Source organism: Clarias gariepinus, chromosome 27 (genome assembly GCF_024256425.1).
Source record: "Clarias gariepinus isolate MV-2021 ecotype Netherlands chromosome 27, CGAR_prim_01v2, whole genome shotgun sequence".
Classification (NCBI taxonomy): domain Eukaryota; kingdom Metazoa; phylum Chordata; class Actinopteri; order Siluriformes; family Clariidae; genus Clarias; species Clarias gariepinus.
The window spans coordinates 5,775,606-5,786,539 of NC_071126.1; positions in this window are offsets into that span (position 1 = coordinate 5,775,606).

Consider the following 10,934-nt stretch of genomic DNA (forward strand, 5'->3'; position numbering starts at 1 on the left):
TGGACATTTTTCTGTTTGTGGTAAGAGTTAAGAATGTTAAATCCAACCGTATTACATTTAATTCCTAAACACTCACTTACATCAACAACATCCACTTTAATAGAAACACCTGTACACCTGCTTCATTATCATGTTATCGGCCAATCATTTGGAAGATATGCAATGCATCAATTCATGCTAGAGTTTATACAGAATAATCCAAAATAAAAAAATCATGTGACCAAAGGGTCTGAAAGGTGAAACACCTTGCTTCACCTTGCCAGGAGTGGTATTTCATACGGTCTTGCTTCCCAGTGGTAAAGACTTCTTAGATGAGATACTATACTGTATGCTTCCTTATCAACAATTACATTATGTTAACAACAGAATGGGAATAACAGTATTCTAAAGAATGTTTATGCATATTATAAATATTTTAAAAAGTATAAATTGAACAAAAACATGGAGTTTCCATGGTCTATAAGGTGATACCACATAAACAGGATATAAATGATTTGTGTTGGCAAAATAATGAGCAGGCATATGTGGGATTCTTTCTCTTCAATTCAGGTGTCTTAAAACACCTTGGTTCAGTGTGAGTGTGTGTGTGTGTGTGTGTGTGAGTGGTTTTCAATCCTGGTCCTGGAGGTTCAACAAGTGGTTCCCAACCCTGTCCCAGAAGGTCCCCCTGCCATGCACATTATGGTGTTTCCTTAGCTCTCAGCACACCTGATTTAACTAATCTGCTAACACCCTTTTCTTAATTGAAAGTGGATGTAAGAGCAAGGAAAACACAAACATTTTAAGGACTAGGTGCCCCTCTGGACTAATATTGAGATCTATTAAAATATATGTTAATATAAATTATGCGAAGTTGCTGCCTATAAGGCCAAGGCCAAAATAACAAACATCTAACTACAGTATAAGAAATATCATGCCAAGTGATATAAAAAATCATGTGCATACTGGAAAAACTGAGTCAGCAGTAGACGACAAAATAGTTCTGAAGAATTTCCAAAACAGGCCACAGCTCATTTTGCCTTTTGGCAATAGAATGACACTATTTGAGCGGAGGCTGAAACACCTTGCTTCACCTTGCCAGAAGTGGCATCTGATGTGGTCCTGTGCTTTTGTAGCCCATCATGATCCTTCAGCAAACCATGATGGTAAAAATTAATTCAATGAATAAGCTTCCTTACAGTTCAAACTAATCTATGCATTTTTCCTTGATGTCTTTTATCAACAAGGCATTGAACTATCACTGTGTTCCCAGGAGATCAACAGATTCTGAAATACTTAAACCAGTCCATCTGCTACTGTATGAACATCATGCCATGCTTAAAGTCATTGTGATCACTTTTTTCCTCTTTTCTGATATTAGATGTGAACATTAATTGAAGCTGAGAGGGCTAAGGCACTAAGTTACTAATAGCAGGATCGGCTGTTCAAGCCCCAGCTCTACTAGGTTGCTGTTGCTGGGCCCTTGAGTAAGGCCCTTAACCCTGGGCGCTGTACCAGGGGCGCTGTATCATGGCTGACCCTGCGCTCTGACCACAGCTACACTGGGATATGCAGAGAAAGAATTTCACTGTGCGGTAATGTATGTATAACAAATAAAGGCCTAACTTAAAATATATATATAATTATATAATAATAATAATAATAATAATAATAATAATAATAATTAATTTTTCAACTCGGATCAGTAATAAGATGATAATTAATGTTCCATATATTAATATTATAATAGTTTTCAGAAGGATCGTAGCAGTTATATGTAGTTATAAGTTGTATATAGTAAAAAATAAAAATAATGATCTATGACTGTATTATATTTGCATTAGTTGTTTCCTTGCATCCAAATTTAAATATTTAGTATTTCCACTGGTCTAAATTGTAGGTTAAATGGCACCACCTGTCATAAAACTATCGAAGCAGTAGATTTAAATACTATAAAAAAAAAGTTTATGTTAAGGGATGTTAGGTGTGAATATTTGATAATGGCATGCAACAGCAGATCACCAGCGCCTGCCAGTAAATTGTCATTCAATTCGTTATGTCAATTTTTTCTCACTGAACTTGTGTTGTAACAATTGACGTTATGTGATGAGCACTGCCATAGACAAATAAATGAAAAACAAATAGGGAATCAGGCTGCACAAACATATTTGTAAAAAAGAAACCTCAATCAGTTGAGTCGCTCTACCCCATGATCAAGCATGAGAATTAAAATGCGTCTTACAGAAAACTAAGGATTTATATATCGTGCATTTCAAGGAGGCTTAGTTTTGCACCTGGTCTGGCATGAGGAACTCACCAGCACACACATATGCAAAAATAGTAACCTATGAATGTCTGGTAAGAATTATAACAAGGAGTATCTACACGTAATGGTTTCACAGCATCTGTTTCCTTATGCACTTAAACAACCAAAAATATAATAGTCTGTGTTTCCTTTTGTTTTTTTGTTTCATTTTTATTTTTAGTTTGTCTGGGAATTTTTGTAAAAATACATATAAAACTCTACCATAAGTGGAGTGCCTTCTTTAATTCTTTTACAAATAGGCAGTACCTAAAAGAACACGTTTCAGACCGTGCATGTATGTACTCTATATTGTTTACTTATTAGCTTTGTCTCCTCTCAATGCACTTTGCCTCCTGAAATGAAGCGCTAACGCAGTTTGAGAAGGAAGTGATGTTACGTTTATAAACACGCGCCCACACTTTTATGAGAGACTCTGTTTTGAATTTTATGGTGCCTCAGGTTTGTGCAAAATATGTACGCAGCTTTTATCTTGAAGTTTTTCGTGTAATCTCAGGACAAAACCACCCAGAGGCAATGCATACTCTCAAGTTCTTACACACACTCTTCCTCTTTCTCTCACTCTTTCTCTCATGCACGCACGCACATACGCAAAAAAAAGGTTAATGCTTATTCATTCAATACATTACAAAGACATCACTGTTTAACTGCCTTATGGGACCAAAGTCAATTTTAACAGCTTTGGGTGTTCACACAGAAACATCGGTGTTCACACAGAAACTTAACACACCATGATCAATAAAACATTTTTATATTATACTGTAGTAGTATTATAATGACCTGCTAATGTCATCAGAAAAAAGGATGAAACATAAATGAATGAATATTTGTTACTGCGCATTTTGAAAAGAAAGAAAGGGTGTGTGTGAAAGACCGAGAACGACAAAGAGATTATGTGAGTAGGTGAGAGAGAAAGGGCGCGACTCTGGGCGTGCCCTGGTGCATTTAGGCGGTGTCTGCTTGCTGGAGGGACTTGGCTGAGAAGAGAGAAATGTAGAACAGATAAGTGAGAGAAAAGAGTAAAAGACAGGAACATGGCTTCTACTTTACCTGCCCTGCCTTTAGGCGTGCCGAGACAGACATTTTTTTACTTTCTTCATTCTTTTCCTTTTCTCTTTTTCCCTCGCTAATTTCTCTATTCTCCCTTGTTCTCTTTCTCTATTTTTCTTTCTCAAAATAGCCATTAAAATACAAAGGGTCTCTTTCAAATTCTCTATTACCAAGACTGAAGCTCGGCATTTCAGGGAAGACACACTTGAACAAGAGTTGCATGTTAACTAGGACTGGCCCTCCATAAATCACTCTCTGAGCGTTAACTTCAGGAAAGAAAAAAGAAAGATGGTTAGAAAAGAGAGAATACGGCAGACAAAGACTCATGGAGAAAACCAGTCTATCAGGAAACTCCCTGGTACAAGGGTTAAACAGCCACAAGCACGGTCAGGCCTGATGCTGCCGTCAGCACACAGACATGCCTTTTACCAGTTCAGAATGTTGCGATGAGTCACAGCTTATAGCTGGGAAAAACAGAACTAGAGAGTGGGTGTGGCAGATAACTTGCAACTGGGTGTGTGTCCAAGGGTGTGGCTATAATCATATAATGCATAGTATCCCATGTCAATCAGTGTGATTCATATTTTGATGGTTGATACACAGGTAAATACTGTGGTATGGATTAAAAGGTGCCTACTTTATCTCCCCTGGTTTCCCCAAATGCAGTCTCCATAACCACCATATAATGCAATCTGCTTAAATCTAAAGATGATAACTTTAGATAACTTGCCTGAACAAGATTTAAAAAAAAATGAAAATTGGCAATGATGGGTCTTTCGATGTTATCTCTTGAGGGTAATAAATTAGTCAATTGTTTATAAAGCCTTATAAACTTATAACATATAACATATATAACACAGACTGAAGATTTGGGCCACAGATACAACCGTGAGGACTGTGGCACTTACGGTAAATGTCGGTTGTTTTGCTAAAGAGAAATTAGTTGTAAATCTGTCTGCGATTAATCACTCATTGTCTGGGAAACATGCAGTCAGCTCCACAAGTCAGGTCAAGCCAGTTAGGGAATTTTTTTACCCCATCCCCCCCCACTTTTTTGGCATGTTATGTCATTTTTCCACAACCAGACAATATTACAGGTGGATGACAAAGCTGGCTAAACATACAGTCTAACGCAGTTGCAAAGACGTTAAATAACACGGTGAAACTAAGTCACTGTCAAACGGAATAAATAAATCAAATTACGTTCCAATGTTGATGTGTAAAAGACTTTTGTAAACAGCAACTAAAGTTTAATTATGACTGGGGCTATATAAAAGTACTTTTTTATCGTAGAGTCACAATAGATTGTATTCGAGGTGTTGTATTGAAGCTACTAAATAATGTATTTGCTTTGACGTACTGTATCTGTGTGCGCGAAATGGCTGTTGTTTGGCTCTTGAGTCTCTTTAGCCTCTTTAATAACACCCACAGTGAAACACTACAGTCTTTTCACTCCTTCTCCCCCTCTGCAATTGCTTTATCACTCTCCCTTTTTCCAGTTCTAAGTAATTTAGTGTCAGGCAAAGAGTGCAGCAGTAAGTAAATGTTAGAGGCAGGTCAGAGCTGTGATCTAACTTTTTTAAGGAGTGGTGAGAGAGCAGATGGGGGATTTACTATAGGAATGTCTGGTATTACATTTTGGTGGTGAATCTAACAAAAAAAAAACCTTGGTGAACATTAACCTGGGTAAATTACCTCAGTAACTTACTTATCATGCAGCCAATAGATTCAGCTACAGACCTTTTGTCTTTAGATATGATTTTGGATTAAAGGATTACTGGATGTGTTATTAAATGTCCTTAATGTCAGTAAACAATTTACAAAAAATCTACCACAACACAAACTTTTTCGATTTCTATCCTCACAGATCATCTTTTCTTTTCCACTACTTTCTTATTTCCTCCCTGTGTGTATGCATGATTGTATGTGTGTATGTCTCTTTAACAGCACCATTCAACACAAAACAACCCCTGCTCTCCATAGCAACATGGGAGTGAAACTTGAGCAGGGAGATAAGGAAGTGAGAGAGAGAGGGAAACAAAGAGAGAGAGAGAGAGAGAGAGAGACAATGAGAGAGAGAGAGAGAGAGAGAGAGAGACAATGAGAGAGAGAGAGAGAGAGAGAGATGACATTTTATAATATGTTCTTTGAATCTAAATGGACATTTCTCAAAAAGATTTTTTTTTAAATGCAGAAGTAGTGAAATCAGTGGATACCCCTTACAGACAGTCCTGCTACTGCTTTCTTGTTTTCTGAAAGCTTAAAAACGTATTCAGGGCTTTTAATTTTGTACCTACTTTAGTGTTTCATTAAAATGGCTCACCAAATTAAAACATATACATCTATAAATAAAGGAACATTTTCTTACTTGGGTCCATGTGCACTGTAAAGGGCTGGTCCTATAAACACTTGTAAAAAGTTATGAAAAAAGTGAAAAGAGAATACTAAAAACATGACGCAAGGAAAATAAAACCATTCCATTGGTCATTGTTCCATTAACCAAAATAAAAAAGTGTAAATTTTAATGCGGAATAACTTCCAGTAGTAAAAATGAAGGTATTCTTATTAAAAACTAAGGAGATATCTGAGAAACAAATGTAATAAAATGTTTAGTTGAAAGGTATATCTATGTGACACTGCCTGGCTACAAACCCAAACTTCAGAATTGTAAAATTATTGGCCTGCATTAAGCAAACAAAACAATTAAGGAAATTTAAGATGACTAGAATTAGGTTATAGATTACATAAAATCATGCGTCCTTGTGCCCTGTGATGGATCAGATCCCCATCCAAGGTATATCCCGCCTGGTGCCCTCATAGGGAGTAAGTGAAAATGAGAGAGGGGTAGGGGTGGACTGTCATCTTCATGAAATGAAAATTCTCTGGGCCACATCCTAACGGTCAGAATTTGTGGGGTTTTGTTTGTCCACGTGCCTCTTTAGGATAACTGCAAGTTCTCAACGGGAATAAGGTCTGGGAAGTTTCCTGGCCATGTACCCAAAATTTCTATGTTTTCTTCCCTCAAACCACTCCAAGCACTGATTATGCAAGATTGGGCTGCCAGCAGTTAGGATGTGGCCCTGAAGTTGATTGACAGCATGCCAGAGCAAATTGCAGGTCCAAAAAAAAAAGAGGGGTTAACGCTGCAAATATTCCCGTAAAAACTTAATGTAATTGTCAAAAAATTACATCATATATGTGTCATATATGTTACACTTTGCTCGGAACGGCTAGATCCACAGACGGCCATGCCACAGAGGTCCGATCAGGCAGAACAGGCAAGACATAAGCCAACAGAAAGGAATAACTCGTCCAGTGAGAACAAGAAAGTATTATTTTTAGTTTTTAGAGCCCTGTCCAGTCTCAAGGTTTTTTTTTAGTTTCATTTTAGTTTCCAGTTAATAAAACCACGCTATCTCCGAATGGGGAAATTATTCCCGTGTGTGTCACGAGCACTATCAAACTCTCCTGTTTCACTGATCCCCTCAGCATCCCTGCATAAGGGCTCTTATAAACATTATTACATCTCATGGTGCAGCTGTCAAACGCACCGAACATAAGACCCTCTGCTGGCAGCGTTATGATCTGGAGTTGTTTCAGTTAGTCAGGTCTAGGTTCAGCAACACGTGTTGCAATAAAATAAAGTCAGCTGATGACCTGAATGTACTGAATGACCAGGTTATTACATCTAAGGAGATTTTCTTCCCTAATGGCACGGGCATATTCCGGGCCTTAAATAAATTAGAATTAAATAAATGGGAATTTTTCAAACCACAATTGTGATCTGCACAAACTGTCAGTGTCTCCCAGGGTGAGACAAAAGGCCTGTAGTGCTTGATGATTCATTACTTAAATGACTTAAAAGTATGAGTCACAGAAAATGTTTACCTCTTGTTTGTGAGTACAACAGTGTTTTTATAATGTAAGATGACAAATATCATATGATGTGGTGTTTGTCATCAACCTGCAGAGTACCTGTCTGTGATCGCACCTGTTCCTGCTATCTCTCTGTCTCTCTCACACACACACACCCACACACTCGTAGAGCCACAGGTCACTGATGGCATTTTGCTACACCCAAAGCAGTATATTGCGCAAAGTATGTGTGTTTCACAAGTGTAGACATCTTATTTATCATATACACAGAGTACAAAAAGTCCAGTAATGTATGTTGAACAAACTTTAATCTGAATAAGTTGAGCAAAATCTACTTAACATGATATGTTGGATGAGAAAATACATAAATTGTGAGTACACAACTGGAGAATATTTAAAACACAAAATTAAGTATGTATATACACAGATCAGCCATAACAACAGTAAAACAATTAACTTTTAAGGTTTGGGGTTTCCCTTGTGTCACCAGGGTGGCTCTATCCCTCGGGCGTGGCTCCGCAGAACCTCTAAGGTTGTGCTGTGGTGTTTGGCACCAGCAGATGGTTTAAGCACTTCATGGATCAAACTTATTCGTCCATCACATCCTACGTGTGATTAGTTTTATAGGGATTTAGGGAGTTTGGAGGTCGGGTGTTGTGTGCAGTGGGCTTCGGTGCAAAAAATAGTCTGGTGCCTTTCCATTTTTGACCAATATTAACTTTTTTGCTGCGATTTGTTTTATATTGGCTTTTCTGTGGGATTGAACCAGACGGCCTAGCCTTTGGTCCCCACAGGCATACTGTAGATGGGTCTTGGGTGCCCATGATCCTGTCACCAATGAACTGGTATATACTTCATGATCAACATTGTTAAATTCACTTGGTGGTGAACTTAGTGTTATGACTAATTTATGTATGTTTTACTCTCATCAGGCTTTTGAACAATATTGACAGACTGTCTGACATTTTTGATTTATACTAATTTAATCACATTTAACATAACTATGGCTTGATTTTATATACCTTACTATAAAACATCAGCCTAAATGCAGTATGGTAAAAAAATAAATAAAACAATATAAAAATCAATGCCTCCATTAATCATAAAATGTTTTAAAATTCAGCTCACAGATTAAAACGATGATGATTAAACGTAAATACAAAAGTACTTAAATGTGAAATTTGAGACACTGACCTCAATATATTTGACCAATGGAACCAGTTTATCTGCAAGCCCTTGTTTTAGCTTCTTCTATTTCAGGCTGATAAAGAGAGGTGGGAGACTAAAGAGCACACTACATCAGAATCAGTTCTGACTTTGTGCCCAGTCCACTCATGCAACACAATGAGCAGGAGAGAGAGGGATAAAAAGGGGCATTAATCAAGTCAGTGACGCGAGCCACCAGTTACCTGAGCTCAGAAAGGGGGCTGTGAGAGAGACTGTGTAAACAGAGAGTGTGTTGAGGCCTTGCCTCTAGAGTTACCAGCACACATCAGTGCTTGAACAGTAGAAAACCACACAGTGTAAAAGCCTATTATTTAACAAGTCATTTACAACATCTCTTTTAACCTTCTTTGGTTTTTCAGGCAATTATTTTGTAAGTCGCTCTGGATAAGAGCGTCTGCCAAATGCCTAAATGTAAATGTAAATGTAAATGTATTTGTGGTTTATAAGGTACAATACACAAGGTCCATTTTATTGAATAATAAATCATGTAAAATATTTCAATGTATGTTTGACAAGGCAGATCATCACTAAAACCTGTACAACAGTGTAACATAACATAATAACAGTGTAATGTAGTACCACACTGTATTGTGCAATATTTTTTTTACTCTCACTTTTACACACACTCACACAAACACTAGCAGATTCAGGCACAATATGGCAACCCATATTAACGTCGTAGTAATAAAGGGACATTCTGTTTTTGGGTGGGACCAGGCGTGCCTGAGCTAGACACACCTAGACCTGTATTTCAGTGTCATTTGGTGTCCCTGATTCAAATAATGCTTATGGTGTACATACTCATTTTTATGTGATAATTAATATCATATTGTATAATGGGTTTAATATTCAGCAGTAGTCATCAGTTTTGTCTCATAGTACTTCGTACGTAAACACACATATAACATAAAAAAAATACCAAAGCCATGTATTTAATCAGCAAATTTTGTATAGTAATATGATTCATTTATTTTATTATTTTTTCATTTAGTTTATTTACTTTACAGTTCATTATCCTAACCAGGCATGTAAGAGCTCCGGACAAGGGCGTGTCCCTCACAGTGACATACCAAATTCCACAGCTTCACTGTCAGGTCCCGTTCTAGCAAACCAAACAAATGTGATACCGCATCAAGTGCCCAACATATTTCAACACCCTCTGTTCTGGCAAACAGTAATATGTGATACCTTTTTTTTTATATATAAACTTTTGGACTATTGGCTGCTGAGCTTTCACTGTTGTAGCCCAGGCTTGATTCTCAGGTACTGAACCAATTTACGGTTACTCTGTGGAGTTGCATATTCCACCTTTATAACAAATTGGGGAAAAAATACAAAAAGTAGCATCACCTTCATTAGAAAGAATGTATTTTATTTTATTCCCACATTAATCTGAAACTTGAAAAAAAAAAAAAACTGATCCATTTTTTTCCTGAAAATAATAAAAGAAAATGTTAAGTTTATCAAATGGTTAAGAAAAACAGCTCATTTTGGTGAAGTTGTTGATTATGACTTACATAAAAATGTCAAAAGTCATTTCTTGTCAATAATGCACTTAAAAAATCTAAGACACTCCCTTTTTGTACTCCTATATGACTTTTTATTCCCCAAAATATTATTTAATTCTTGCATTGATCTTGATTAAATTCCTATCTATAGCTGAAATGTATGCCCAACAAAGACAGCGCCACAAAAATGCAGGCACACCTATTATTGCTATTGAAATAAACACCCCCAAGTGCTTGTTGAACATCTCATTCCAGATTTATTTGGCTGTTGTAATAACCTCCCCTCTTCTGGAAAGGCTTTTCACTACACTTTCAGCCACTAGAGAAGGAGTCTTCAATTTTATCAACAGCAACAAGTTTTCATTCCATCCAAGCAGGACCCACATCTGATTTCAGTCCAACTTTAGTCTTAGTAAGAGGTGTGCTTCCAGTGTAGCTGTAATGAAATCCTACAGTTACATCAGCAGTTTGTGGATAAGATTTTTTTTAAAACTGAAGACCTCAGCATTAGATCATTAGTAAGGTCAGGCGGTGATGTTGGGGGAGGACGCCTGACACATAGTCGGCATTCTAGTTCATCTAAGAAGTGTCCGGTTGGGTTGAGGTCATAGCTCTTTGCTATGCACTCTGAACTAGTTTTTCCTCTCCTTCGAGCCTGCTTTGTGCGCAGGGCATTGTCATGACAAAACAGCTTTGGGGCCCTTAGTTAAAGCAAAGTGAGGTTGTTGAAGTATGCGCATACAAAGTCATTCAATATAGTTTTTGTTTACAATTTTACAGAAAAAAATGGGGAAAAATATGAGTATGAAGTCCCACAAACTTTTGACCAATGCATGTACTTGGGGAGTGATGGAGTGGTGAGTCAAGTGTTTGGAGGTTTCAGCCCAAATGTTGGCTTTCTGCTCCAAGGCCACCATGTCTGATCCTGCGCTCTGACCCCAGCTACCTAACAAGTGGCCCACCATTACCCT